This window comes from Acromyrmex echinatior, chromosome 4 (genome assembly GCF_024713525.1).
Source record: "Acromyrmex echinatior isolate Ae372 chromosome 4, ASM2471352v2, whole genome shotgun sequence".
Lineage (NCBI taxonomy): Eukaryota > Metazoa > Arthropoda > Insecta > Hymenoptera > Formicidae > Acromyrmex > Acromyrmex echinatior.
Genome location: NC_141855.1, coordinates 13,939,773 through 13,966,404, shown reverse-complemented (window position 1 = coordinate 13,966,404; position 26,632 = coordinate 13,939,773). Strand labels below are relative to the sequence as shown.

General features: G+C 32.6%; 1 protein-coding gene and 1 long non-coding RNA gene across 3 annotated transcripts in view; one reads left to right on the top strand and one right to left on the bottom strand.

Moving 5' to 3' along the window:
• LOC147909994 (uncharacterized) overlaps nucleotides 1-26,632 on the top strand; it is a 72,550-nt gene that overhangs the window by 3,347 nt on the left and 42,571 nt on the right. The gene's annotated exons all lie outside the window — the stretch shown is intronic.
• The window catches only part of LOC105146425 (uncharacterized), a 66,077-nt gene continuing 62,340 nt past the window's right edge, over nucleotides 22,896-26,632 (bottom strand). For both annotated transcript variants that reach the window (XM_087404955.1, XM_087404956.1), the window contains exons 9-10: nucleotides 24,936-26,007; nucleotides 22,896-23,603 (exon numbers count right to left, since the gene is read on the bottom strand). The gene's annotated coding sequence lies outside the window, so the exon portion shown is untranslated. The remainder of the gene's footprint in view (nucleotides 23,604-24,935; nucleotides 26,008-26,632) is intronic.

Below are 26,632 nucleotides of genomic sequence, written 5' to 3'. Positions count from 1 at the left end.
AATCTTCTTTTAACTGTTCAGATAATTCTGGGGAAATAAGGTAGATATTTTTACGTTGCAAACATAAATCGTACATCATTCTGTTTCGTATTCTTATTTTGATATTTATTCTTATTTGATTTGTTCTGGTAAGATGTAGCAATAGTGTGTCTAAATTTAGATTTTTGAGATTTTGATAAATGAGTGCACTAATAATATTATTATAACTATAATTGATATAATAACGCAGTTAGCACTCATTTATCATCCTCAACGAGGATTTTATTACTGCATTTCAACGAAATGTGATATCAGAATATAAATATAAAAAAATGATAGGATAATTCAATCCTTTTGTAAAAATATCTTTCTCCAAAATTATCTCAGTTCTTTTAATTACTTAATCTGGTTAAAATAATAGAAGATTTATTTTAAATCGTCGTAACTGAAAGATTTATTTTAAATCTTTGTATTTCCGGAAATACGATTTCATATAAAATGTTCACGACATAAAATTATTTTTCAAAAATATTAATACCAAAATATTTTATCAATTATATAAGTGATAATCATTACGTTATATATTATAGATTTAATAATTAATACCTACTTTAGATAATCTATAATTCATGTCAAAATTCAAAATAGAATGTTATATAATTTTTATGTGCTGTTTAAAGTTCACTTTAGGTGATATGCAATTTACGTCGGATTTCAGGATTTAATTTTATATTCCATATGTGTATTTTAATATACATATATTTTAATTATGTGTACGTTCTGATTCTCTAAATACTTTTTATGTTACATGGCACGTAAAATTATAATGAATAAAATTTTATTCTGAATTTTTTGACACAAATCGTGGATCAACTGAAACGAACTTAATTTTGTTAAATTTATTAATTTGACAAATTTTATAATAATATTGCTATCTTTCGTTGTTGTATTTTTTAAAATCTTTTTATTAATTAAATTATTAACTTGTTATTATCGTATTAATTTAGGACAAATATTTGCGATATCTCAAAATCAGTTCTTTCAATTAAATCTAGAACGGATATATCCACAATGACGTAGATCCACAGTGAATTGTGACCTCTATTTCCCGATTTGTATGGAAAGATATTCGAGTACGATTAGAGCCGCTAATTACCCATCATTACGGGTCTAATTAAACGATACGATTACCAATACGCATTTCCAAAAGCGAATCGATCAGCAACAACCATTGCATGCGACTTATGGTTTTAAACGTTGAATGTTTAACGAAGAATTTGCATGACATTACAGTTGAACCCTTCCGCGACGGATTAATGCGCGCAACTTTTATCGCATAATAGCACGATAATGAGCGCCCGGGGCCTGATTCCCTAACTGGTCGTAAAAAATTGTGGCCACTTATGTCTATGCTAATTTTATTTCCCGGCGAGACCAATCGTGCCACTAAATCAAAAAATGGAGGCACGGCAGAAGTACGAACTGGAGAATAATTACGAAATGAGTGAATCGAGAGGATCGAGTGTGCCGCGGGTGACAGATCTTCGCCTATTTATCATAATAGCAAGAAAATTCTTATTAATTTCGAACATGCAAATTAACATCATTCTTCATCGCACATTAGCATATCGGATACCATATATCAGAGAATGTTTCTTTTTTTATACCAGTCATTTCTATCTTCGAAGGATGATCTCTTCATTTCCGGATCAAATAAAATCACATATGCCAACGTCAAAAATTTAATCTAATTGATACACTTTTTCGCGCGCATGGATAGATTTAAAAGCGTTTGGCGCTATAATGCAGACTTAGTCAGACGAATATGGTCTTAACTGGAGCACGAAATTAATTTTACCGACACACGAAATTCAGATTGTACCGCGTATTAATTTCAATTGTTTGTATTATTATTCGCGAAATAACAGCATCGGCTGAATAATCAAATTTTTTATCGTCTTTTATTTCGGTATATTGTCGATTGATTATGTGATGCGAATTTCAATCACACTCGAACGAGTGCATGTACATGCACTTTATTAACTGTGCATGGATTTTTATCACAATTATATCAATGGAGAGAAGTTAATATTTAAAATAAATTAAATTAAAGTTTTTATTTATAAACAATTTCCAGTCTTTGAAAATGTTTAAAAATAGGTAATATTAAACAATTTTTTTAAATATTAAAAATTTTTTATTGATATTTTTAAATAAATACTAATAAAATTCTTTTTATTATGCTACTGGTTATATTCTTTGTCGCAAACAATGCTTTGGTAATCATCAAATGAGCGTACAATGATTACTTTTATCATATCTTTATTAAAAGTCTTCTGACATACTGTATCACATTTATCAGGATTACAAATTATCGCAATCAACTTTCTGACATAAACAACAAAATCGATAGGATACATAGGTTAGTGCAATTTTTTTATTTTTACATCTCAAGGGAATTTTGCTGAGTTGTAATTAGTTCGATATTTGCAGAATTGCGTTCAGAAATTTCCACTCAGTGCCCAGTGTTATTTTATCCTTGTTTAACATTAAATTTAATAGTTGGTGTCAAGAGCTTTTCAAAACATTGTAATAAAGTTATTTTTTATTAAATACTTTTTGAATTATAAGATTCAAAAGTTACAATACCGCCATTACCGACATTAGCACTATCAAAAGTGTCTGACTGACGACTAAAATCTCTTAAATGTTAAACTATAAGAGATACAACTCTATATATATATATATATATATATATATATATAACCTGTAATAAAAATATATATAAGTTTCAAACTCTTACTTGTTACATATATAATATATTAAAACATTCATAACTTTTAAAGAAATGGAATAGAGAGAGCAATTCTCTCGCTTCAAAGTCATTCTGTTTGCACTAACGCGAGCAATTTCCTTTGTAAAGGAGTTCATTGCGTGTTTCGGTCGCTTGTCGATGTCATACTCGAGCAAAAGGAGCGTACTTAATTAATGAGCCCATTCTGGGTTACATTGTTTGTCATATTGCGCGTCTCTTCTAAAGCCTCCAGCTTCTGTTTGTAGCTCAATTCGACAATTCGGCCTGGCAAGTGAATCGTTAAAACCACGTTGAGTGTTTCTCCACTCGTTTGTACCGTTTGAGTAGATCAAGTGCACCTGGTTATATCAATTCAACTTCCTATGACCTCCAACAAGATCATTAAATTTATGCGCTTAGCCATTATCTATAAACGCTCATTCAAAAACACTATCGTAAATATCCTATTGAATGTCCTATGTATTCACTTGGCAAAGTCTCTTTTCAATTCTCTTTTATAAAAGCAATGTATACAGTGAGTGCAAAAAGTATTTGTACAAGGAAATTTTTTATAAAAAGAGTCTTATTTGCAGAAAATAAATTAATTAGCAATTGTATACAATGAATTGTATACATTTTGTTCTAACATAAATAAACAAGCTTCGCGTGTATTTCTTGACTTTTTCAAAACAATACAATTTTTAATTTTCGCTTGTTTTTAAGACGATATATTTTCTATAATTAATACATATCTTTTTAGTATATACCTATAATTTTGAGAAACATACAATTTATTTTTTTTTTTATGAACAAATTGTTAATTAGCAAGAAATGATCGCCAATTAGACATTGAATCGATGACGAATTGTTGTCAAAATTATTTTATCGATATTGTTTCGACATTTCTCGCTGGATAATGTTTACTTTTTAAAAATAACTTTGTTTTTTTTACAAAATATTTTCTCTGTACAAATATTTTTTGCACTCACTATAGCTGGTTTTAAAAAGTCACCAGGATAAGAATTTGTCAAAATTTGATGCCTTTTCACAACTGTTAGATTTAAGATTATATTTATTAGAAGATGAAGTATCTTTATGTGATTTCAACATTTATTTTTAAATATGAAATTTATTTATTAATATATTAATTTAATCAATACAATTTTTACATAAAATATTTAATGTCTTTTAAATAATTCAGAGGTATCGCGTCGAGTAATGTCTTATTAGACTGCTCTCCTTTCAGGAAACAAAGTTGGCATAAACGTTGTTTTATTCCTCTTGGCATTCAATGAATAACAAAGAATGATTAGATATGAAATGTTATTATATATCTATATATATATATATTATTTTGATAAAATGAAAATTCATTTAATTATTTTGTATTACCTTCCGTGCTTTCTTATATCGTCTTCCATTTTGCAAGAACTTTAAAAGAGCCTCATTAAAGCAGAACAGGTTGGTGTATTAAACTTCTTGAATCACGTTCGTGTAATGTAAGCGGTAAATCATGGCACCACGGGACACGTCTGAACTTTCGAAATTTTGTTGGGAAGAAACAAAATTCCACAAAGTAATTACAGAGATCTGTCCGGTGTATCTTTTACTAATATTAGTTTTAGAAGTAAGTTTTGTAGTTTATCTTGAAGTAAATTGTTTCTTATAAATTTACAAAGAATTTCGATCGATCATTTACATTAATCGTCAACCATAAAGCAAAGCTATAGCTAGAAATTCTGAGATGAAATGCGATTTATATAATTTCAAACATGAAACAAGAATGTTTCAATGTGGGATTACAATACTATTGCAAGGATTGTTCAGTAGGAAATACCCTTACAACTAATTCGTGAAAGATACGCCCTGAAAATTTTCAAGATACATATTTGTAAAATAATTAATCGCGAAAGCGAATACTATCGTTACCGTCGATATTAGGCGATGACAGAATGTCATTATTACAATGATTGAAAACGTTGATCTAATCTCCTTTCGCAAAGGAGACATATTTCTGTTCAAACTTTGATCGCATTCAGGTACGTGGTTTCAGGTTCATGCCCTGTGGGTATTTGACATAGGTTTGTGGTCCTTGCAATCGGATATTTGCGTTGTCGAGCATACAAGAGCCGCCTTACCAACGATTTGAGAGAGTTGTTAAATAGATTAACGACGGTGACACAATAACTTCTGCGTTTTGACTTACGCTTGCTATCTTCGTTCTACTCGAAAAAAAAAGAATCAAAGCAATCCATTTATCTAATTGAATACAGATAAAAGGTGTATTTTATTAAAAATATGCTTCTATTAATCTTAATGATAAATGAATTTTTAAAATGTAAATATAAAAAAATAACATAATTTTTTTTATACATGGCATATAAGCATCCATAAATTAAAAGAATTTTTAATTGTTTTATCTTTTTATGTTAGAATTTGTAAAGCGAATAATAAATTACAAATGTGGCATTTATCAAAAATAAAAATATTAGTGGAGAAAGTGGTATTATGACATCCCAGTTACATTTTACACAATAACATTATTAATAATCAATATTGAAGTTTAAAATTTGACAATAACATTAAAATGTTATTGAATCGTTTCTAGATTCAAAATTACGAAATATTCACTACTTAGGATACTATTATATTAATAAAAATATGACGATATTGCATAATGATTCGAAGAAAAAAATGGGTAGTAGTGTAGCCTTCCATAAAAATAACTTTAAAATATTAGTTTTGTTTAGAAAACAGTATTTGGTTACAAAAAAGTAAAATATTTTAAAATGTATGCAAATGAATGTATATACTTCTCTATATAAGCTGTTTAGTACCTACTAAAAATCTCAGTACTAAAAATAGTAATATATAAACACGTAATATATAAACTATTATTTAGATTATTAACAATCGATTATTAACAGTAGAGCTACAATCGATTATTAAATAATTATTTTGATATGAAAATCTAAAAAAAGAGATCGTGAATACTCAATATCCGTTAAAGGCCACATTAGCAAAATGTTATGCTATTGTTTAAATTTGCATAACTCAAAATATATACAATCAAATAAATTATATATACAATTAAATAACAAATATACACTCAAAAGTACATATATTCATGTGATAATACGCTCAGTTCAAGAAAAATAAGGAAGTAGGTGTAATCAAATGCTAAAATATACCTCAGAAACGAAATATTTGAAAGTAAAAATGCGTTTTAATAAGTGCTAGCTATTGAGTATTAGTATATTAGCGTCATAGTGTAGCTCCTCGCGGCGAACTACTCTGCGAATAAATAATTCCATACTCTCTAAATCTGAATCAGTGGATAATCACTGATATAGTGTCAAGTATGCCACTGGTAATCAGTGAATGAAATGTGAGATCCCTAACCTATCTAATCTTTATTGTGATCTAACTAACTTTGTTTTAGTGCATAAATTAAATGAATGTAATATTAGAAGATTGAAATTAACATGCAAATATCAGTATTTTAATTATATAATGCTCCAACATTCTTTGTTTTTTAGTTGAACTCCATTGATTATCCAGTCATCAAGTATGCCACTGAATAATTAGTGACTATCCAGATTAGTGACTGATTCAGATTTAGAGAATAAATAATCATTAGGATTCGCTATATATATAATAGCGGAGATATTAAGAGAAGTCAACAATATACACTGGCCATAATACCACCTTCTATAATTATATTTCTTATTCTCTATAATTATACTTTAATTCACAGTTCCGATATAAACTGAAATTTTTTACATTCTTTCAATTAACCAATCCCTTTTAGAAAAGAACAAAGGGAGTGGTCGTTGTGAAACCACGTTTTCCTGGTCATGTTAAAAAAAGGTTTTAGTTTTCATAGAGAAGAGTCTTTGTCACATAATTTTATCGTAATACAGGCACTTTAATTATATACTATACTCAAAGTATTTTAAATTAATTTTTAAAACTAAAAGAGATTCAATGAACAAAAAATTAGTAGATAAAAGAAAAGTACAAATTAAGAAAAATTGTATCACAGTGTGATTCCAAAAGACGAATTTAGAATGCATATAACACACGAATTGACGAATAGAATAAACATCGTATTTTATAGGATGCCTAGGATATATAGCATAATAAATGTAAAGATGAAATACGACATAAAACGTCGTATCGAAATACTTTGCGTGCTGTTTTCATCTTTATTTATCTGACTTCCTTCGTATCTCTCGTCGTAATGGAATTTCTAAACGTCGCGTAAAGGCGCAGAAAATTCGTTTGAAAATAATGCACTATCTCTCAGGAGAAATTACGTGAAAGAACGTGCGATCGTTTGAAAGATGCGAGTATCGTGACGACCGTAGTGAAAATCTTTAAGAACGCGCGTCAAGTGACTCCGAAAGAAATTAAAAAGGAATTTCTTCGACTTCCTCGTTTTTTAATACTTTTATGCTGCAGATAACCTGGAACTTTAAAAAGATTTTATCGAACTTTCTGCCACGTTATTTGACAATAATGTAATGAAATTATTTGATTCACACAGTTTTTGCGAAACAAGAATCGAACAAATTCGTTTTGAAAGTTAATATTATATTGTTAAATATTGCTAATATAAAAATGATATTATAAATATTGCTATATAAAAATTTTTGATACTGTAGACATACTTGTCATATAATCGATATTCGTGTAGCATAATTTATAGATAAATATGTAGATATATACAGTATAAATGTTTTATCGCTTCATATATTTCTCGCGTCAACAATTTGACGTAGTTTAGCAAATAGATAGATCGAGTGATATTTGTCAATTATATATGGTACGTGACATTTTATTGCAACTATAAAAATAACATACGATTCCATTTGTCTTCATGTTAATGGAATGAAAGGAGACACATATATATATTTTATATTTTTTTGGCATGGTTAAAATAACACAATCAATTATACAATTACCAATGAACTTTTTCAATTTCATTTTCTTTTTCTTTTATAAATTCTGTTTAATCTAAATTAAATTTCGAGATAAAAATGGACTATTTTCGAATGTTTTCTCTGCAAGTTATAATTTACAGATTATTCTATCTATGGATAAGTTTTTTGTGATTCACTTTTATAGAGTTAAAATTTATTTGGTTAGAAAACAAAATTTGTTTAATAAATTATAATTATTTATTTGGATATTTGCGTGGATCAAAATTCGGTAGCAACTCAATGATTCTCATGAAACGAGCGAACTGTCGTTTAATGGCTCGTTAAAACGGTTGAGCCCGACCTGCCCGACTAGTTCTATAACCAAACAGAGATCAGCAGTTATGCCATTCATCGGGCCCGCGGGCTACACGGTTATAATTTTTCTTAGGTACATAAAGAGAAAAGATGATCGCCTCCGGGGTATAACGATATGTTTCGAAAAACATCTACTATATTATGCAAACCGGCTATTGAATGGCGTATCGGGTAAGGCCGATATATAAGTTCGCAGATTTGAATTTCTCACGAGTTCAATGAGATGATGAATATCTGTCCGCGATGTCATACTGTATTCAGTTTACATGATTATAGGCATTACAGTCACTTTTGAATAATTTTATTTAAACAGATTATATAAATAATTCAATTTATATAAATAATCGAATTATAATTTATTGAATAATTTTAATTATAAATAGAGAGATACACATAATTATGCATCTTGAAATTAACTGATGACCACGTTGTTTAATTTTCCTATCACTTGAATCGCATGCTTTATAATCAGTGTATTTCTCTTTAGTGTTTTTAATATTTTTTGATACTCGTGTAAATGGCACAGTCGATTCACAATGGAACTGCAGGAGCAAACGATCGTGCTATATCCGGCGCAAAAATATATCCGAAAGTATATATCGTCGCGTTTGTATCGGCGAGTAGGATTTTCTGTGTGCATTCGGGGCGAGGAGTTGCGTGTATTCGATCGAACCCACCTATTGTACGCACGACCCATAATACGGCGTTCGTAGGATTCACAGGGCCCCCGTGGGTGCCCTTATTGTTGGCCTCGACGCGATGCGTACCCTTCGCTGTGTGCAGAAGTGCTTAATGCAATAATGCAATATAAAGATACCATCGGGAACTCGATGGCCCGTGTTCTTTGCTCAGCACACACGACCCTGTCCTCGCTTGACGAGATTTTCTTCCGGCGGGAACGTAAATTAATAAGCGAACCGTACAATCATGTCTCGATTTCGACTTGAACTCGTAAATTTTATAATTGGCTTCTTCAATTGATCGCTACACATCGATGTGCGTCACGGCATCTGCTTCTCGATTCCGCTTAGTAGTGAATTACAACGACGAGAGAAGAGTTGAATTGTACAGATTAGCTGTGCTATAGTGAGTTCGATAGAGCAAATGTACCGTGACTTTAACTTTAACGAGATTTCGTGGTATTAGGACTGTTTTAGTCACATCGTCGTCTAAAGACTTGTAATTTAATGTACTATGTTCAAGTCTATGCTCCATTTAAATTTTAAAGTTTTCCAGTACTAACTTCTACATTTAATGTTCTACATAACATCACATCGAAATGTGAACTTTCTCTTTTTTGCGATTTTATGTCTCATTATTTTTCTCTTACCTTTATTTTAACACTTTTATCTTCATAATCATTTCATACAGTTTTGCTCTCTTTAACAAAAATATATTGCCGCGGGTTAATGTTAATTAGACGAGTTTCAATTTTACGAGACACAATCGTATTGCTTTATATTTAACGACGGTGTTAACGGAAATGTGTATTATACCTAATTGTGGAAAATTTCGTTCAATTTCGATTTTAACGACGAAATGACGGCTCATCAATTTTCTATAGCGTCGTTGCGGTTTTGCTCGCATGTGAATAATTAATGGGGTCAAATCCGACGCTGAATCGTATGGCCGGTAGTAAAGCGAATTCGACCGAGCATAATTCTCGGTTTATAGTCTCTTGCACAGGTGCAGAAATAGGCAGTCGGATTAGATCCAGACCGGCAAGGATTTATCGACTGTCGTGGCACCGGCGACACCGACGACAAATTTTTATCCTAGAGCTAAAGCGTGAAAATCATCAGTACTTTTTCCTTTCAAGAAGCCAAACGATCCTTCTCTTCGATGATTAAGTATCATTTTATCTTATTGCAAGTTATAAGCAGAAAATATTTTTTAAAATTATCCTTAATTTAATATGAAAAGATTATTTATATGGAGTAGTAAACATTTTAGTAATCTTTTAAGGTTATCGAATTAAGAATTATGTTTTAGAAAAATTTAGATTACTTCGATTAATTATTAATTAATATATTATTATTATTATTATTTATTAATGGAATTTATAATATTGTTTCTTAAAATGAATTTTATAAACTATAAACTTAATTTACTTCTTTTATTAATCATTCAAGTAGTAGTCTATCATAAAAAACAGTTTAAAAAATTCTAATATATTTGTCTTTAATTCAGAATGAGATTTATCGTATCAAGGTCTTCGAGATACTTTAATTCAATCAGTTTCCCCATCTTGGACTCGATTTTTCTGCCTGCCTTAGAATTCAACAATTTGTCAGAGAACGCGTTCTATTGCCCGCGTTAATGAAGAAGAAGGCCAGGTCAAGAGGGGTTACTGCTCGTGACTGGCCACTGGATAAATTACGTCACGCCTTACACGGTATTCAGGTAGTCACCAGGTGTCTACGTATCCGACCAGCGAAACTATCGAGCTATTCGAAAATTTTCGCTGCTCCTCCAGATTTCTTCAATTCAATATTCTTCCTCCAGTATGCCTTTCGAACTCGCGTGGTATGTTTCGCCACAATGTGAGACTTTCTGCCCCTAACATGTCGGCTTTGTCGGCGCTCCGCTGTCTCGATGGATTCTCTGACAAATTGGCTGGATCGAGGGTGAATCTCGTGCTTTAAAATGAAAACAAGTTTGCCCATATAAGAAAATCGATGGAGTCGATTTTCAGGATTCGTTGATTTTCATCAATCCCGAAGGCTCAAAGATGAACGAGCAAATGTTTTCGCGATCGTTGCAAGAAATTATAATATACGCTTGTCAGTAAAAGATAAGGTACTCCTTGGGAATTTTATTTTGTCGACAGTAAATGTGAGCGCAATAAAAGTTCGCTGGATTCTCAAACAAGTAGGACAGATCGCGAAGTATATATATTATATACTTTCTCTCAAGTATCATCCTTGAGTTGAATAAATGCATTTTTCAACTTCTTTTATTCATATATCTTTAAAAAGAATTTCTTAGCGGTTATCAAATCGTCAATAAAAATTATATATATGAATTTATTACGATATTCGATGATGATGCGCTTACAGAATTAAAAATTATGTTTAATTTGACTTTTTTCATCATATTTTTAAAGAGACATTTCAGATTTTTTTACACTGAAAAAAAAAGAGTCTGATAATAGTTGTCAAATATTGAGTGATTTAATTTCAATTAGATGTTTGATTAATATAATAAAAAATAATTTTATTTTTTTTAATATTTAGTAATTATTATCAAACATTAGTTGGTTATATTATTATATTTGGTAATGCTTATTAAATATTTAAAAAAATAATATTATTTTTGGTTATATTAACTGATTTGATTGAAATTATTTCATTCAACATTTGATAGGTATTAGGCTAGATTCTTTTTTTCAGTGTACATGAAAAGATGTCGTATCGTAACTTCACGGTATAAATCGCGACTATTCGAAAAGTTTGCTTGAATCCCGCGAATCCGCAAAAGTCGGCGAAAGTCTTTGGCAGCTGTCTCGTTTCCATGCCTATTTCTCGCGTTAGAACCAAACTATTTGTCGGATGTGCTATGGAGCCCTCCATCAGGATTCGACATGGTGGATCTCTCGAGGATTTTCGAAAAGCACGAAGGATTTCACGCCTCTTCTCGAAGAGAGCGTTCGTCGCGAACCGTAAATGTTTCCTCGAGTGCATCCGTTGATGCAACCGACCGTACACGAGGGAAATCTAAAGAAAGGTAAAAACTTACACGGACATGTGTAGATAAGTACACGATAGTTGCAGCTCGTTTACGCAGTCGTTTAAAGAGAACGTATTTGGAGCTACACAACTTTGCGAAACCAAACGAAATTCACAAGCTAACCGCAAATGCACTCTCCACGGTTACCTCCTTTCAGTGCTTTTTCATTGCTTCCGTCGTATTTCATCAAACTATACGGTTAACTTCTTGTGCATCATGAATTTATATTTCTTGTGATCTTTAAATTTGCTTCTGTCTTATCCGTTCGTGTAATTTCTGGTTATTATAAAATTGTCATTATTTATCGCGTACGGTATTACGGAATTTTTATGTGAATAATAGTATAAATAAAAAATTATATGAGTAAATAAGCGAATAAATTATTTATAATAACGTTAAATATTTTGATATAATTTTTAATTTTGAATTTTCATTCAATCGTATACCTTGTTTTTGTTTTATGAAAATGCGTATTTTAATTAACGTATATTGTATTATGCGACTTTAAATACAATAACCACTTGACTATACATTGGATAATAGAATCATGAATCGTGAAATTTGCAATTAGGGCAGAATTTAAGTAATTGTTGAGCAGAATTACAATTACGTGCGAAAATGCGCAAGAGTCGTTGTTTTCGCGCGCGCGCGCGTATCGACAATTACTAGCCACGAAGTTAGTAATTAACGCATGTGGTGAGAAATACTTGCAATTCATTATTGCGAATGTCATGAGATTTAACAATGTATTAATGCACTTGCACCTGTTTTGGTTCACCAATTTTAAAGCTCTCACATGGATTAATAAATTTAATTATTATATAAATACATTTAATTCGCAACAATAAAGTAAATAAAAGCTTATTAGAGCCGACACGATTATTGATGCGCAAGAAAATACATTGTTGCAATTAAGGGGATGCTGGAGTGGCCAAATTGCCGGGATTTTGCAGGTCGATATAAATCTCCGAATTTACTGAACGGAATAAAAAATCCTTTAACAGGATTAAAATAAACGCAAAATTTGGTGCTGCTAGACTTTAGACTTTATATTAAAATTTAAAAAAAGTTAAAAACTTACATTTTTTAAACTCGTAGAGTTATCACCTGACGTAGATGTTTCCTTAATATAAAATTTGTATAGCTCGTATGGACCAAACGACAGTTTTAATAATTATAAATGCATAAATATTTCTTGATAAATAAAAGTAAAAAGTAAAGACATAAGTTATATTTAAAACATTGACGTGCCAATTCCTAATTCCAAAGAGGCCTTTTCCTTATAAAGAAAATAAAGCGTGATACTTATGTCCTTTTTGTTCAAGATGGAAAATAGAGCGAAAGAAGGAGAAGAAATAGGTTAATAAGCTAGCTTTTAGTTTTTTAATTTCGTTCTCAGCTTAGACATTAACTTAATTTATGCAAATTTATTGTTGTAAGAGGATGAACTTATACACGACTTTACTGCGAAATAATTTAACTTTTGATTTAAACTCTCATATATTCTTGTTAAAATTCACATACTGCGCTTACAATCTATTTCCTCTTATCTTCAGATTCGCAAAATATATAAGCTATTCAAAAAATTATAGCTTTTTACATTATACATTGCTAAATTATATTTATAAATTTTACCGAAACTTCAAATTTACAGAATTTTTTAGAAATTTTCATTTATTAATAGAAATGTATTTGTCCACTAATGCAAAATGTTAGAAAGATTATTTCCAAAATTAGATTTAATAAAAAGTAAAAATTTGATTTTCGATCCCTTTCCACATGAAATAAAAAATTAACTCAATTTTAATTAATGTTATTTAATATCTGTTTTCGAAGGGAACAGAATTCGCAAAAATTTAATAAAATTTTTTTCTTTTAAACAATATTTTAATTGTTGATTACGTAAAATAATATTTCTAAAAATTCGTGGCAACATTTATATTTAAAAAGAACTACAGAGCAATTGAAAATTTTATCATGCATGCACTACAAAATATAAACGTTATTTGAGACTTATAACAAAAAATAAGACAAAGTACTGTGCAGTTTACGAATGAGAGGATAAGTCGACGAATAAGAGAAAAAGCAGTTGAAGGTATTTTTAAAGAGGATCATTTCTTTCGCGGATACTGTAGCATTTTACCACAAGAGATTATTTCGCTTAAAAGCTGAACAGCAGTTATATCTGACGAAAATTCATGATTAACAAGAACTACAGAATTTACCATATTGTAATACCGTAAGTTACGTTTGTCTAGCTTTGCAGAAAGCGCAAAGAGACTTTGTTTCTAAAAAAAAAATATAAATAAAAATATTTGAAATGTTATTTTCAAAGATAAATGAACATAAGTTTATTATAACATTAGTTCAATTTGTTATTTAATTACCAAGATACTTAATTTGAAAAAATTAAAATGATATCTACTATCTAATTTAATTGAGAAGATTAATTCATATAATGAAAATTCCGTTAGCAAAATGTATATATCAGTCTGTTTTACATTTGAATTTATTTCGTAATGATAAATTGATTTATTGTATTAATGGCAGATTTAAAATTTCCTCGCAATAATATTTTATCAATATATTGTTTTTCATAAATATAAAAGATACAAGAGTAATTCATGTTATAACTTACTCACTTACTCCTTTGTCTATGTCAGTTCATACTCATTCTCTTCGCTATTAAGAGCAAGATGCACGTAGCACGTTGCATCTCACATATAAAGTCGGTAATTAAGCATGAAAAGTGAACTGCTAACTCGTAAAAGGCATCGCGACGCGACATGGCGTAACGGCATCGATGTCGCGTCTTTTAGATTGACTTTACGCTTCTGCACGTAATGCAATTTCCAACGGTAAAGGAAGACGAAAAGGGAAGGGAATCAGTTTTAACGACGGTCCAACTGATCGTGGTTTTACGTGGGGCGAGTGGCTCCGTCACAAAGGACGGAAATTGATGAAACTTCTCTATCCTGATGACGACGATCCTCCGATACATTTTCGATTCGCGTCCGCCCGATGCTCGAATGCTCGAAAGAAATTCTTGCTGCGCGACAAAAAGAACTCCGCTCCTTTCTACCGCCGAATAAATCGATTCGCGAAACCCCTGCGGGGATACCTCCCGTGAAATTCCTCACGTGAGGGGAAGGAAACAGTGCACTCCCGATAAAATGGTTGCTACACTTTAGTGAGAACGTTTTTTTATCGCGTCGATGTGAGCGAATCTCAGATGGTGTATAACATATTGGGAAAACAAAAAGCGCAAATATTTTTTTTTCAAACAGAAGCTTATTATGGATGTTCACCTTTTACATAGCGAAAAATCGATGGTGGTTGGAAAAAGGGCAAATGACAGCATATTGCCTCCTAGAAAGATATAAAACTGTTTTTTCCTCTATGTGGAAAGCAATCTGTATTTTTCTTCATAGGGATGAGACAGATCGGAAATTGAAGGATTAAACGTCGCGAACTGCTTTTCATTCGTTAAATTGCAATAAATGATGCAACGTTTTTCAAGAACGATTCTAATAAATTGTATTTTCAGTCTGTTTTATTATTAATCTATTTTCATATAGAAAGAGGGAAAGAGAGAGAGAAAGAGGGAGAGAGAGAGAGAGAGAGGACATTGAATATAGATATTGTATTTGCAAAAAAATATCTTTCGGTAGTAAACTGAATAGGAAGAGTCAGCTATTCATCGACTATCTCGATTTTCGCATTTACTTGGTTTTATTATGGTCGAGAAACCCGTTCGTAATATCGCTATAAATTGTACCGCGTGCCAGTAATGACAAATTAAATGAGGAAATCGATCTTTCATGCTGCGACACCTGACATCCTTATATCTATCCTTCTGCGAACCTCGAAAGAGTCAAAGTCGCAAAAGAAATATTAAGAACACAGTTCTAATATGAAATCGATATTCATAAGTAAGTAATGAATTGAGTAAATAATAAATTTTCATCGTCTTATGCCGTCATCTTACTATCACATATCGAAAAATAAATATAGATAGACTATACGTAATATGTAACGTGACCCTTATTTGAAAAATAAATAAGTCAAAAGATATAAAGAGACCTTTTAAATTTTTTATTTTTCTATATATTTCAAAAATTTAGATTTATTTTAAGCATCTTCTTATGATATTTTTTCGCTATATTTGTTACACGAAAAATTTCCTATTCAGTAGAAATTTCCTCGCTGTCTCGATCAGTAAGCAATCGAATTTTATGGCGTATGAAATATTGACTTTCAGCATCGCAATCTACGCAGCCATCATTCTATTATGTTATTAATAAAGTATTAAAAAAAGGTTTTTATACGCGGATCGTAAAGAGTACGGGCGGTAGCACGAGGCAGTACATACCGTTGCGGCTATAAATGCGAAGAAAAAAGAAAACGCGGGAAGAGAAATACACCGTTCCGGCCCGACGCAAATTTACGAGAAATTCCCTCGCTCGCGGTCTACAGGCGCTAATACGAAATCAATAATCGACCCCGCCTTCATCCTGGCGAGAGGACGACGGCCAAACTTCTGGCGAATGAATGCTACTTTTCATTGAAACATGTGTCCGTGTCTAGGTCATTCTTCTGCACGGTTTCTCTATCTCTTTTGGAGTACCCCAAATTGGACATAAAGATCCCAGAGCCCCGTTGGGATCACCGTTAAATTCAATGATCTCCGAGAGTTTGTATTATTCTCGTAGTAAGTCACACTGGCCAGATGGCTCTTCTTCTTTTTCTTGATTCGTATGCTGGACCATAGTAAGCAGTTCATTCACAAGTGCTCGAGACGTTGCTATTGTAACCTGTAGTACCTGTAACCTAGAAGAGTCCCGGCGATATAGGTAAAATAAGCCCACATAAAATTTAAATTTTTCGCATCGCCGGGAATTCTCATTGAGCTTCCGAGTGTATACAAAGATAAAATGCAGCTCGACGAAGAGAGAATAGAACAGAGATGGTTCAGGAATTCTCGAGGGTGGCAAAGGAGATTCAACTCGATGTTGGAGGACGTTGAGATGCAAAGGCCAAGTGCCTCTTTCGACTTCATTCATCGACGGCGATGAATGGAGATCGAACGAATGGCATCCTACTTTTATAGATATCATACGAAGTAATAGTCGCTATGAAGTGAGAAACCGCGGGATATCACTATGGGTGTCATTTGAGAAGTCGATCCTGCGCTCCAACCGAAAGGCAAAGTATATGAAAAAAGATTTAAGAGTGATTCTATTGATTTCCCTGGAGAGATCCTTGCGGTAGTTCTTAGAAAATTAGATGCTACCGATCAAATAAACAACCTTTTTCGAAGGGAAACGAAAGTTTTCCTGTTAACGAGAAAGGAATTATAAAATAATCAATGAGACTGTCGTGAAAGGCTAGGCAATTAGACACAATAGCCACGTTTAGCAGATTTATTTTGCAACTGTTTTCTTTGTGCTAATTGGATTGTACTTTTAAATCTAAAGGAATAATCCCATTACAGCGAAGAAAATTTTCAACAGTTGCAAAATAAAAATTATTTTACTGAAAATAATCATTGTTGATGTTTATTGATAATAGATAAATATTTAGTTTTAATCTTTAAACATCTGTATCTATACGTCGACTTTTCTTGTTTCAATATTTTTTCAATATTTTTTTGTTGCTGATAATTTTTATTCATAAAGATATCTACATACATTTGCTTGATGCCATTATGTCAATGTCTGGCGTTTTAATTGAAAAATAATTTGTTTGCAATGTGTTTATTTTTTATGAAAGTTATAAGCAATCTAACTGAGTTGTTTCTATAGTTTAAAGGTTAGATATGCAAAAGTCTTTTGGAAAAGAAACATTATATTCTTCTCTACAAATTTTTTAGTATATTTTGTTGAATTTAATTACCAAAAATTTGATTAATTTTATTAATTTATAAATATCTTGACAGATTTAGACGTAAAATTAAAATTTTGTCGAAGACGATATTATCCATATGAGATATTAATTGCAGAACAGCGTTTTATTATTTATTTATCTCTGCACGCGCTTAAAAGTGTGAAAAATGTCAGGAACGAAAATATCGAAGGTTGCCCCGCAATTTCCGAGCTTTGTGAACCGAGATTTACTAACGCATCGATCGAATCTTACTAGAAGAAAGGCGCCATATCTAACGATAATACTGCCTACTCTACTCCCACATGCTACATCATGCCTGATAATAAAATAAAATACGTAGGTAAACAGCAATTTACGTATGTCGCGCTACACGTGTGCGCCCTTTTTACGCCCACAATAAAAAACAAACTACGTAATTTTCGTATTTTGCGTATTTTTCCTACGTAAACGGTACGCAGGATAAATAAAAAAAGTGGTAGAGGCAAAGTAAATATGTAACTTGCTAAATTGTATTAAATATCTTTCAACAATAATTAAATTTCATCAACAACTCACGATATTGAAATATCCCTTTTTTTATGATTCTTATCAAATTTTTTATTTAAAGTATTTCGAATTCTTTCGATATTTTATTTCTATAATCAGTGTCATAAATATATATTTGAACAATTTTATTATGTCTATTCTCTAATACTTTTTATTATTATTGAGATAAAATAATATTGCAATACTTAAATATATTGTATCTTTATTATGTAGTTAGAGTTATGTAATTTATGTGCTCTTTCTTATACGTAAATTAGAAAATTTAAAATAATAAAAAAAATAAATACAGTCCTTTGATATTCCTTAATGTCGAAACTTATTTTTCTTCTCTACCTCCAAGATCAACCAGCTTTCTCAATCATAAATCTTTATTTCTCAGAGTTTCTTAAAGCTCCACAGGCGACTGAGAGTGCGGCTTCTCCATGATTCTTTTTGCTGGCTGCACTATGGAAGTGCTGTATTGCTTGACGTCTTTGATAAAGTGCCAACAGAGTCGCGACTTTTAACTCGAACATCTGGGTCACGGCCTCTTAATATATTAAATAGTCCATAAAATGCAAAAATTACGCTTAATTTAAATTATTTGCGATAACTTAATATTTAAGAAGCGTAATTATGCACAAAAAAAATTCCAAAAGAGTAAATTAAAAGATATAAATACTTATATACGACAAACGAATAAAATAAGAAAGAATGGTTACAGGTATATATGTATATAAAACGTTATTAAAATGAGAAGATAAATTACTTTTTAAAGTTCAGCCTGTAAAACGTGTATGAGGATTATAAGAGAACTCGGTTAATCAGTACTAATCATGAAATATATGCTTAATTTATGAAAGTGATAAAAGGAGATACTCGCGGTATCACGATGAGTGGATAAAACTTTAGAGAGATAGCCAATCTGGGGCGGACTGAACAAGGGATTTTATGCACCTCAATAGCGCATACCGTTTTTTCCCATCGAGAGCTTCATCGCGTTCTCTTTCTTCTTTCAGTCGAAAAATTGAAATACGAAATCCTCCGTCAGCTACGAACTTTATAACGATGAGAGATTGGCTAACGGTTGGATGTGCAATATGCATTTCAATCGATTACTGCAATTTTCACTCATGTATGTTCATTGATCATGCATAAAGTGACTAGCGAAATATGATTTGTCATTCATATATATATATAATGGCATTACAGATTGCTGTAAAAGTGGGATTATGCGAATGTAAATATTTTTTGAGAATAATAATTAGAATGGACAAATAATTTTTATTAAGGAGAGGAGGGAGAGAGTGAGAGAGAGGGAGAATGAGAAAGAGAAAGGAAGGAAATTGGAAAGAGACTGCAAAGTAAGACAGGAAATGAGAGGTGATATGATTAGTATGCCGAGTGCAACGGAGGGGGAGGTCCGTATATGTATGTATGCGTAAATATTGTTTAAGTTAGGTATTAATTGTAAGTTATATGAATATGTTACATATTTATGATGTGACATTGTTAACATTGTATACAATTGTAACCCCGGGGAGATATAAATTAATAAAGTTTTCATTTATTCAATTTTTTATTAGGAGAGATTAGAGTAAAAAAAAATATGGATAAGTTGTAACACCATAAAAACGTTATGAATAAAATAAAAAGCGTAAGAAAGAAATAGAAGTAATTATTTATTTTCATATTACTTTGACTCCATACAATTAGATCAAATTACTATGAAAGTATAGAGTATTATAATTTTTTCTAATGAAACATTGAACATTTTATAGATCAAAAATATAATTTTACCTCGTTCATATTTTGGCTTACATTAGTAACTTAATGTAATAACTTATTCACTTATCGAGGTGCATTATTCCTTGTTCAGTTCACTCCATCTTGGCTATTTAAAATTTTATCCACCAATTATAATATTGCAAGTATCCTTTTTTATCTTTACCCATAAATTAAACATTTTATAATTGTATAGAATTTTATAATTGTATAGATAATAATTACATTGATTAATGTAACAGCTTATTAACTATCAACAAATACTATCGCATGAAGGTCGCACATTCTTTATATGCTTTAAATCCTTTAATATAAATACATTAAAATGGTTATTTGTCGGATCGAATGTATAATACTAATGTTGAATAATTAATGGATGATGCAATTTATGGGATGATTAATCGCGAAGTGCACGCTGTGAGCAAGAACGCAAACGAGAGTGAATTCAACTGAACGCGTCATTAAATTCCGCATCGTTGCGTCATTCGATACCGTTCAGGCACTGGCGCGAGGAACGTTAGCAGGCGACATTAAGTGCAAAGTATGTACAAATTGAACATTCCGGAGACGACAAGCACAGCGATTGAAAAAAGAGACGCAGAGATGAGCTGAGCGTCAGAGAGGAGCGAATCGTCATTCTTCTAGCGGACGAACCACAACCCCCTCGGTTTCCTTGTGCGAGGACGTTTATTAAATTAGGTAGTAAGGGGACAGAGGGTTGTGGATGCGACTTGCGCAAACAACGCGAGGGGGAGGGACGGGGGGGGGGATAAAGCGTGGAATGCGCGACAAGGGTGATCCGTTGTTCAACGGTGATTGTTAGCCAGGGAGGAGAGAAGTTACGGTACAAATGCATTTCGCGTAGGGTGCTAATAATTATCATGACGGTACTATCGTGATTAAAATGCATTACTTAGACCATCAGGGAGACACGTTCGTCGAATAAAATTATGTCTGATCGATAAAACTGATTAATTCATACAACTACTCATGGTAGCTTTTGTAATTTCATGTTATTTTCCGCTACGAAGCTTAAAGCGAGCTGAAACACGACTTCAGTTCTACCGAAATCCAACGATACTTGATTAAACGTATCGATTACGCTCTCACACGATATCTGAAATTAATATAAAATCATCGTCGAGTTATTAGGGAAAGTTTGTCGATTCATTGCGGATCGCTTGCATATTCATTGCGCCTCGGGAGCTAATAACTTTACCATTATTGTGTCAGAATGTAACGTGAACCCTCGAGTCACAGTCGGCGGTCACATTCATTTTCCAACTGAAACTTTATGACAACAATAAATGCATGATGTGCCATTTTCAACATTACGTGGCGAAATCAATTGTGACGATTTTTTTCGTGTTGCGCGCAACTAAAATTTTTCTAAATTCGGTGTATTTTCAACGGTGATTATTATAGCTCGTAGAGTCGGCATAAATCGATTGTTAAATGCTGCACAATCTGCACGCAATTGCAAGTGACGTTAAAACATGGTGAACTAATTTAAAAGAAATATTTATATTTTTTATTGTGTACATACAACAATCTGGAATAACGATTCGTTACATTTTTAGTACATCTTGTCTAAATATTTCTGTATGACCGCGTAATTAAAATTAATATTTCCAAGTTACATATATAACTTTCAATTATTACGAGAAAATCCATCATGAAAATTCACGTATCACACAGAATCAAAGGTAAAAAAGGAAATTTACAACGTGAAAACAAATTGACTATATAACTTCCATTTTCACAGAGCGTCAACGCATAGCAAAATAGTTTTTTCCCATCGCTCACTGTCATCAAATTTACCAAAATCAGGGTTTGCTGTATAAATATGTAAAAAAAAAAAGAAAAAGAGAGAGAAAGGGAATATATTCCAGTTACGGCTGCAAAATTTTCAGGTTCTATCGCGGGTTTATTTCGCGCTTTTATATGCGTACGTTGTCGCAGCCGTCAGCGTGACGCGCGATATATCATAATTTTGTAACTGCTTTCCTCGAGTATGCACGGGGTGAGGACCTCGAACATGTTTCCCGTATTCATAACCCGACAATGGGCACTTGAACCTGCCTTGTTAGACGGGAGCGGCGAAGCGTGGAAACTGGGTGGAGTCGGCACGTAGCACCTATAGCTTTCAGGATCCGTTGCGCGTTATTGATGGTCTTGTGAATGAAAGATCCTTGCATTTATATAACTCCTCCTCGATGAGAGCGCGAGGTCGTCAATCGATCGCGTCATGATTGCGAAAGTTGTCTTCTCAAGAAGTCACGAAAGCATCGATGAACGGTGCCGTGAAAATAAATGCACAGACCAAGTCTGTGATTGTGACATATTCAGTAATCATGCTTTTAATAATGCTTAACATTTTTTCTTAATTATTGTAGCGTATCGCGCTATTAATTAGTATTTTGAGATTATAATAATTAATTTAATATTAAATGTGTTGTAAGGTAAGGGGAACGAATATAGTATAATTCCGAATAAAATAAGATTTGAATAGAGTAGTTTTCTCTTATTTGTCTTTTTCTGGAATATCCAACTTCTGAAATAGTGTAGTTACTGGAGTTACTTGGTATATGTTAATATTGCTAAAATAATAAATTTGTATTTAATATGAATAAGAGAATAGGATATTTAATCATAATCAATAATAGCACATCAGAATTTCTACATAAATGGAAATTGGAAACAATGTTGATTACTATGTCATTACGCTATTATAGAACTGTTTGTGTAGTATTAATGTCTATCACGAATATTATCATGTATAATGCTTTCAGGAGAGAATATACAATTTCTCAATATAATTAGAGGTTTAAATAACAACTTCTATTCGAATATAATTCTAAGTCAATTAATTCGAATTAAAACATAATGCAACGATATTTTTGTTAATTTTTATTAAATTATTTATCTTATATATACAATTATTTATTTTAAAATATACCAATTAAATATTTTTCATCATTAGTTACACAATTATACGTAAAGTCATTATAATGCATTATTACTATTTTTTTAATTTTGTACAATAAAACAATGTATCCCTTTTTGATCTATTTTTCCGTTTGTTCGCAAAGTAGATACAGAGGCTTCGCATAATTTTCTGACATCCCTTGCGAGCACACAGATATCACCAAGTAAACTGCGGGGAAACTCAACTCCCAGTTGAAATTAAGTTGACTATAGTTACTTGAGGAATCAGTACAAGTAATCAAGTCTGTTTGTCTAATTAAAAGATACATCATTAACTAAATGCATAAAGTTAGATTCTCAGATACTAGTATTCGCTTTCTCGTGCCGAATGATTTTCTTGCTAATTTCAAATAACAATTTAGCAAATGTATATTCCAATGTTTATCTGAACACTCACATATTATAATATAATCTTCTTTTTACATTAATATTAATAGATCATATTTTTTTAAACTTATACAAACATTTTTCAGCTACACAATAATTTAAGAATTACGAAATTTGTTTACTCTAAAATGTCACGTTTCGCTCAAAATGTCGCTCGCAGTGTTTTTCCATTTATTGGCGCAACCTGCAACCGGCAACGAGATGAGTCCTGACACGCGCAAACGGGCGACCTACGCAATCGGTGAGAAATTGCACGGGGTTAATTCTTAATTAAATTGCGCACGCAAGTTTGTTTCGTCACGGGACACTCCCGCCTCGTATTTTCCGCGCGCACCTGCACACCCCCAATGCATGCCACGTGATGCCACGTGGAATCCGTAGAACATCGCGTCGGGACGTCCACGACCAAATAGAATAAATATGCGTCACCCGAGCACGTTCTCGAAGCGTAAGCAATATGTGTCTGCGACCCTAAACCATCGAAAAAGACACAACGACGTGTTATATTCGCGGCACGTCGAAGCCACATCACTGGCGTAGAATCATGAATTACCACTGTGTCGATTCCGACCGTTCCTGAATGAACCGCGTATCTCGGGAGAGAAACGAAGAAAGATTGCGTATTTTTCGTTTCACTATGTGGCAGACATTCCGCTACAAACGTTAATTTAGTTGCTGTGTAATAGGAAGTCTTTATCTTAATCTTGGAAAAACTCTCGAAGAATAGACAAACAGGTTTGTCTATTCTCTCTTGAGATATTAAATGACGGCGAGAGAGAAAAGGAAATATGACAAATATAATAGATAATTATAAAGTACATGGAAATATAATAGATAATTATAAAGTACATGGAAAGAAGAAATAAGAACAATTTTGCTGCAACTCAAGCAATGCTACAAAAAGTTTTGACATTCTTCTAATCAGTTTGAATGTCCTACATAATTATTTTGATAGCAAAGTTATTTTCAGATCCGCGTATCTGGCTAAATTTCGAGATACTTCTGCAAACTCGTTCTTTCTGTCTACAATTTAATACACATTTATTTAATATTCATACTAAAATAGTCAAGTAGGAAGACATCTGTCAGAGAATTTGACCTTTTCAATTTTAACATACTGCATTACGTTAATTAGCTAAAGCGATTTACTCGATTTGCAATTTTCGTCAAGTTCGGATGCAAAATAGATTGGTGCGCGTATATTCGGCAGCGCGCGGCACGTTAGAAAGTCTCGTCTCGAATTTCGTGATATCGGAATCGCGCGAAACAGTTACGGCAGTTTCAAGGCGTTTTTGGAGTAACACAACGTACACGTACGTGGCAGTTGCGATTAGTACGAAGTAACTGGGAGACTCGTAACGCGCGAGTCCGTTTCTAACGCCGGTGAGGTCGACTTAACACGTCGACACCACTGGAATCGGAGCACGCGGGGTGCAGGCCATATACACACACATACACTCTCTCTCTCTCTCTCTCTCTCTCTCTCTCTCTCTCTCTCTCTCTCTCTCTCTCTCTCTCTCTCTCTCTCTCTCTCTCTCTCTCTTTTTCTTGTGCTTGCTCACCCTTTGTACAGGCTGCACGTGTACTCCCGTCATGGTTTCCATCTTCGACGCAACAGCGCACGTTAATGCGCCTTATATACTATATCGATATCGTGTGTGCCGGTTCTAGATACCGCGTAATAAGCACCAATCAGTAGTCAGAAGGAGGGGAAAGGTCAATTATTCTATACGCTTTAATGTGGATAACATTAGCACGCGATGCACTATGCATGCCTGTTTGCATGATTGAATACACAGTCGAGGATAATGCTACACCAGTGTTGCAATAGTTATCATTCATCTTTTTTGCTCTAAATATGCTTGGATTCATGAAATAATTACGCTATGTATTTGCTTTAATTACTTCTGATGCCTATATATGAACAGAAATTAGAGATAGAATTAAAGCAAATATAACAATTCCGATACAATTCGGATTATACAATTCCGACATAGAAGATACAAAATTCCAATCATTACTATCATTAATTTGCAGAAACGTTCGCATTAAACGTTTGTAAACGCGAAGTTAGGAAAAAATACGAGATCCCCCAATCGAATGTTACATTTGTTACGGTTCAGTAGTCCTTTACAACGATATTTTTTACGCAGGCCTACTGTTGGAGTGTAAGAAAAAAAGGTGATGTTTACGCGAGAAGCGTAGCTTCTCTTTTCCATGCGTCGGAGGAAAAAAGTTAATGATTCCTCGTCATTCTTCGAGAGACTGCTGCTACTGTTACACATCTCGATGAATGCGGAGGTGAAAAGCTCGAATGGAAATGAAATCGTCATCGATCTCATTTGAAAATTGGCCGTACGACAAATTCGTATTAATGACCTGGCATATTTTCATTTCTACGTTTCTGCATACTCATCACCCGGTACAATGTTGACGTAACAGTTGCGATCCCAGATAGTTCTCGGCATAGCGGAGTTTCTCTTATTGTCGACTTCAAATTGATCGAATATCATATGTCGCCGAACCCAGTGACATTTGGACCTATGTCATGCAGATTCGCCGACAATCGATAGCATACGGCTGTAGTCCAATACGACATCCGATGCACTTCAATCACACGCGCTATTCATCTATCTGTAATCAAATTATGAAAAAATATCACTAACCTGAATAAAAAAGAGTCTCTTAGAGAGAATTATTGCATGTTGCAACACGAAGAGAATGTTAATTGTCGCGCAAGAATATTTTAAAAAACTTCTTTGTCTGAGCGTAAATTTTCTTTTGTTCTCTGAGGCTAATGCTACTGCGTTTTCTCATTAAAGTTAAAGTTAGACTTTCAGTTGCGCGCTGTGCTTAATGGCGTTGGAATATAACAATGCAACAATGAGGTATTCACAATATTTCAATGCTATTAAGTAATTAACATTACCTTTTAAAATGCGGCATTACCGAGAAACGTGACGTTACTGACGCGAATTAAATCGGATTAAAGAATACAGAAACGAAACAAATAAAGGCAGAAACGATTTCCACTGTTAATGCCGCTCACGAAAACTCTCGCGGCACCATCCATTCACCTCTTTCCCAATGGGAATTTTTCACGATGGCGTACACGATTTTATGTTACATCGTAAAGATAAGAGAGTAGAGTAGTAAAACTTAGAACAAAATTCTGCAAAAACGAGAACAAGGTTAACACACCTCATGGGATCGGTTAAAAAAGCTTCAACTATCCTTGAAGGTTTGTCTATCATTCCCT